This window comes from Peromyscus maniculatus, chromosome 5, assembly GCF_049852395.1.
Source record: "Peromyscus maniculatus bairdii isolate BWxNUB_F1_BW_parent chromosome 5, HU_Pman_BW_mat_3.1, whole genome shotgun sequence".
NCBI classification, from domain to species: Eukaryota; Metazoa; Chordata; class Mammalia; order Rodentia; family Cricetidae; genus Peromyscus; species Peromyscus maniculatus.
The window spans coordinates 28672698-28678795 of NC_134856.1; the positions used below are offsets into that span (position 1 = coordinate 28672698).

Below are 6098 nucleotides of genomic sequence, written 5' to 3' on the forward strand. Positions count from 1 at the left end.
CACCTGCATTCACCTCAGATCCCATGGCCTGAAGCACAGGGCAGTCCCCACTGCAAAGGGCACGTGAAAGTGCAATCTTTCAAGGGAAGAGCAGGATGTTTGGGGACACTGCAGCCATGTGACCTGGAGCTGCACAGGGATGGAGAGTCACCATCACAAATGTCCATGCATCCTCTGGGGGTTCCGAGTTCCTGAAGCAGTCAACCTGGAGGGTTGGAACAGCCATGGTGCATGTTCCTCAGCTGTTGCTTTTTTCTCTTCCAACTTGTACGTAAAAAGCCTGTAGTGACTGATATTTTAAGCTGGAGTATTTCTGAATCTGTATCAATTCCCAACAAGCCCCGAGTCTACATACTTGCTTGTGTGTTTAAGAGTACGTTCTGGTGCTCACTTCAGCCCTACATTTACTACAACTGGGATGATACAGAGAAGATTAGCATGGCCCCTGTACAAGGATAACACACAAACTCATGAAGCGTTCCATATTAAAATAAAAAGAATGCTTCTGGTCCTGCCGGGGTTGTCTAATTGCTGCTGTTTTATGACGGAGTGTTGGCGAGTGTGCCCAGTGTTACGGTTTAGTGACAGTAGCTGGTTTATGGTGGCTCAGGCTGCCTAGTCACTTACTGTCCCCAGGTGGGACGCTTCACTTCTATCAGGACCCAGCAGTGAGCTGAGAGCAGCTTTTCAAAGAACGAATAGCAACAGTGTGGGCTTATTCCACAACCAAAAGTGCTTTCTCTGCAGCTTGGCCATCTCCAAGCAATGCCTTTGCTGCTTATGCCCATCCAGTGATAGTGGACGGGCTGGCCCAGATGCCGCGGTTTGTCCTCGTCCAGCGGTTCACTTAAAGCAGGGGTATTACGGGTTGTCACAGCTTGGTGCAATGTGCCCAAATGTGGCCTATGTTCTCATTGGAACCCAAGGAGGCTTGTCCCATGCTGCATTTCTCTGTGGAATATTGTGGGAGGTGCCACCACTTGCCCTTCTCCATAGAAAGGATTTCTGACTGTGCCTGGACTCCTTGAAACATCAAAGAGGTAGGGCTCTGAATTTTCATAGGGTTTATTTCCTATCCTTTTTAATTTTATTATTATTATTCTAATTTTGTTTGTATGTGCACACGAGGGCAGTTGCTCACAGAGTCCAGAAGTAAGAGTTGGATTCTCCATAGCTGGAATTACTGGCAGTTGTGAGCTAACTGACATCAGTGCTGGAAGCTGAAACTCATCCTCTGCAAAAGTATACACTCTTTTTTTTCTTAATTTATGGGCACTGGTGTCTTGCCTGCATGTATGTATGTCTGTGTCAGGTCCCCTGGAAATGAAGTTACTACACACAGTTGTGTGAGCTGCCATGTGGGTGCTGGGAATTGAACTCAGGACCTCTGGAAGAACAGTCAGTGCTCTTAACCACTGAGCCATCCCTCCAGCATGCACTCTTAGCCACTGAGTCATCTGCCAGGCCCGTCAGTCTTTTACAGCCAAACAGGATGTTCCAAGCAGATACAGGCGTTACTACCCTGCCTGTTTGCTGTCCAAGCTAAACTGCTCAAGGTGTGATTTACAGGCACTGCTTTCATTAGCAATAACAGTGGATCTGGGGTTCTGCTCCTTCCCCAAGCTACACAGCAGGGATGGCATGGTGGGTTTTGTAGCCTTTAGGCTTCTCCAAGGCAGTGCTCAAGCTGTTCCTTCTCCTGTGAAGTGGATCCTCAGTGGGCTGGCCACTGATTGTACTTCATAGCATTCTCATCACCATTCTTTCTCTGTACCACATTGTAGTAAACCCAATTGTTTGACTCTGTAGCTGGGCTCTGCCCCTTGCCCCCTGCAAGTTTGGTTTCCCATCATTATAGTGAGGAAATACAACGTGGCAGCATTTCCCAGTGTGGTGTCCGGGTGTCGGGGAAACTCACTGAAATGCCCTGTCCCAGTATTTGGAGCACAGTGTCTGAACTTCCTCTTCCAGGGTCTGACTAGGAGATTAGGAGGGAGTGGAGCTCATTGCTAACAGAAGAGTTTCCTGAGTCAAGTCAAGAAGTCACCACTGCCAACAGTTTCTGAACAGGGAACCCAGAATGCAGCCTGAAGCCACACAGCTGGGTGCCTCAACCTCCCTCCCAGTTATCAGGAGCAAGAGGACCAGGGCAACCCGATGCTATCCAGAAGCTTGGCTGCAAGGGGATCTGAGAAACAACACTCCTAGTTGGGTAGTCATGTGTTTCACCAAAACTTTTCCTCCAGCAGAAGGGAAGAACAGAGGTGAGGGCTAGTTTCAGTACGCTGACCCAGGAGCTCTTTGCTCTGCTGATTCTTCCCTAGCAACATTTCAGCAGGATCATGAGTTGCTGTATTCTTCCATCTAGGGAGAAAAAAAGAAAACTCTACTCATCCCCTTCCCTTTAACTGTGTCCCTCCTCTTATCCTGTATGCTATGAAAAAGTTGTCTTTAGACACTTCTTGGCTATGAGCCTAGCCTTTAATGGCTGAGCCATCTCTCCAATCCCAGATACTTCCGAGTGAATGCAAAGGGCACAGAGCCTGGATGATGATGCATCACATATACAGCTGAGTGCTGACAGAGGGGTAGAAGTTGAAGACTGTTTCTGAGTCACATCATTTTGAATGTCACTAGGTGTGTTGGACTGAACAATGAATCTCCAAAGATTTCTGCACATGTGACGATGTTATCTTTCAGGACAAAAAGGATGTTGCAGGTTGATTAGGAACCTCAAGATATGAAGCCGGGACATGGTTCCCAGGATAAAGGCACTTGCCACCAAGCTTCAGTCTGATCCTTGGGACCCACATAGCAGAAGGAGAGACCCAATTCCCTCAAGTTGTCCTCTGGCTGCCACCAATGCACTGTGGTATGCGGACATAATACACACAAATAAAACAAACAAATAAATAAAATGCCAGACGTGGTGGCACACACTTTTAATCCCAGCACTAAGGAGGCAGAGGCAGGTAGATCTCCATGAGTTCAAGGGCAGCCTGGTCTATATGGTGAGTTCCAGTATATCCAGGACCCACATAATGAGACCCTGTCTTAAAATTAAAAACAAAAAAGTGTAAGATGGAGGAATAAGTATCTCCTGTTGCTGGCTTCAAAGTTGGAGAAGAAAGATCAATAGCAAGTGTTATGCCTGCATCATGAGCCCCCCAGAGACCATCAGGAGTCTGAGTTCATATTTAAAAGCAAAGAGCCTTTATTGAAAGCTCAAGCTTGGGCTTTCTGTCTGTTCCAACACAGCAGTTGGATCAGGGAGAGCCCTGAGCTCAGTTATGGCAGGGATTTTAAGGAGTAAAGGATGGGGGGATGGTAATTCCAGATTCAGATGGGGGTTGAACTCCTGATTGGACAGGAGTGAGGCACAGAAGTCTTGTCAATCAGGGATTGGTACTGGCATTGCTGCAAGGAAATTAGCAACAATGTTAATAATAAAGGAAATGATATACAAGTGATGTGAGCTCTCCTTAATGTTCTGGAGCATCTAGTACTTGTTTGTCTCAATTCTGATTGGTCTCCTGCAGGGTACAGTTTGTGGCTTTTCCTGGTTATTGTAATGGTGAGGCCGAGTCCCAGTATTGTTTGCTAGTCTGCAGCCTGTCATGGCTGCACTAATGTTAAGCTAGGCCTCTTCACAAGGAGTGTGTGCATTCTCTGAAAACTTTGAACTGTTTACAGCTGCTGTCCAGAAAGGAAGGAACAGGGTTCTAACAATGACTCCAGTGAAGAAGAAGAGGAATTCTACCCTAGAGCATCCAGAAAATAACACAGTGCTGTCAACCTTTTGTTTTCAGCCCTCTGAGACCCATTGCCCCAGATTTCTGACTTCTGCAACAAGGAAATAAAATGAACAAACATTTTTTTTTTTTTATTTATTTTTTTGATATATATTTTTTATTTTACAATACCATTCAGTTCTACATATCAGCCATGGGTTCCCCTATTCTCCCCCCTCCCAGGTCAGAAACACAGGCGACTGACCTAGGATTACAGCTCCCAGTGTGTGCGCCAACAGAACACAGGCTGCTGGAGCTCCCAGAAGTATCTGAGATATTTTAATTTGTATCTTAAATTTTGGAAAACAGATACAGCTGTCACAGAATACACAAATGTCTACAATTAAGCTGTGTGGACATGCATACTTTCCCTCCTTTTTGTTCTGAAGGCTGAAATACCTAAGAAATAGAATGGTTAGATATTTCTTAGTTATCACTGCTGGATGTAATTCCACATCTTTAATCCCAGCACTTGGAAGGCAGAGGCAGACAGAGGCAAGCAGATCTCTGTTCAAAGCCAGCCTGGTCTACAGAGCAAACTCCAGGACACCCAGTACAGACTCTCTCTCTCTCTCTCTGTGTGTGTGTGTGTGTGTGTGTGTGTGTGTGTGTGTGTGTGTGTGTAATATTTCTTTCCTGAGGATATGGGGGATCAGAACTTCTACATTAGAAACATGCTAGGCAAGGGCAAAGATGCAGCTACTCAGGTGAGAATTAGAAGATTTCATGGAAACCAGAGTAGACAAAAGCAAGGGCCAGGGCCTCCAGCCTCTACGTACCGAGTGACACAGCTGAGGCCTTTATTCTCAGCCCTGGCTTTACAGGCCCTTGTTCTCTCTCTGGATTCATTGCAGAGCCCTGTAAAGCCAGCAGATCTTGCTTTAAAATCAGTGACTACCAACTGTGGGGCATGGTGGCACACACTTTTAATCCTAGTCCTGAGGAAGCAGAAACAGGTGGGTGTCTGTGAGTTCCGGGCCAGTCTGGACTACACAGAGAGACTGTCAAGAATGAAAGGGAAGAAGGAAGGAAGGAAGGAAGGGAGGGAGGGAGGGAGGGAGGGAGGGAGGGAGGGAGGGAGGACATCTTCAAATTAAAGCAGAGCCTTTATGAGTGAACATATTTAAATGAAAAATTCACTATCTCTGATTTCTCTGTTGCTGTCTAGAAGTTTCACCAAAAATGAATTCCAGCTCAAAACCACATGCAGTCACGTCTGCATCTGACACCTTTGTCTCTTCATTGCCTTGGTTTTTTTTTTTTTTTAAAGATTTATTTATTTATTATGCATACAATGTTCTGCCTGCATGTATGTCTGCAGGCCAGAAGAGGGCACCAGATCTCATTACAGATGGTTGTGAGCCACCAAGTGGTTGCTGGGAATTGAACTCAGGACCTCCGGAAGAGCAGTCAGTGCTCTTAACCGCTGAGCCACCTCTCCAGCCCGCCCCCCCCCTTTTTTTGTTTTGTTTTGTTTTTTTTGTTTAGTTTTGTTTTTTGTTTTTCGAGACAGGGTTTCTCTATGTAGCTTTGTGCCTTTCCTGGAACTCACTTGGTAGCCCAGGCTGGCCTCGAACTCACAGAGATCCGCCTGCCTCTGCCTCCCAAGTGCTGGGATTAAAGGCGTGCACCACCACTGCCTGCCTTGGTTTTTAATAATGGCTCTTAATAGTTCAAGAATTTTAGCTTTTTGAGAAACTCACAGTCTAAGCAAAACAGACAAACCTTTAATGGCTGTAACAAAACATGAAGTATGGTACTAGAGCATTTGAGACAGATTTCAGAAATTATGTTAAAAAGGTTTCCATGAGAAAGAATGGGGAAGATGACTGTAGGCAGCAATGGGTGTGTGTGGCTGAACATACAGAAACAGCCCCTGTTAGACTCTTCATTTCCAAAAGTAAATAGTAATGACATTTGGTTATAGAGCAAGAGTTTCTCCTATTTTCTAAACTTTAGCAATACACAAGGTATTCACTATGATTAGGTATTTCCCCCTAACCAGCTATTTTAGTTTCGACAAAAAAAAAAAAAAAAAAAAAAAAAAATTGTAGTGCCCCTTTAAGGAAAAGTTGCAAAGTAGAGATCATGGAAGAATAGGGAAAAGATTGTGGAAGTCAATCTCCAGGGTCTGGGTCAGTGTGACAAGGATATACTATTCCATCTGTATCTCTGGGAGACTCAGGACCACAGCATTTTGCCCACGTGGCCAAAAGGCAGAATTTCCCTGGTTGCAGATGATGACAAACCAAATATTTAAACATCAAGCGGAATCCAAGGTCAGAGAAAACAGCTAATGTTTGGGCA

At 45.3% G+C, this 6098-nt stretch overlaps 1 non-coding gene across 1 annotated transcript; it reads left to right on the forward strand.

Annotated features, from left to right (window-relative positions):
* Positions 1–383: 383 nt before the first annotated feature.
* Positions 384–490, forward strand: LOC121829960 (U6 spliceosomal RNA). Its single transcript, XR_006072999.2, has one exon. It is a non-coding gene; the product is annotated as a U6 spliceosomal RNA (small nuclear RNA).
* Positions 491–6098: the final 5608 nt, after the last annotated feature.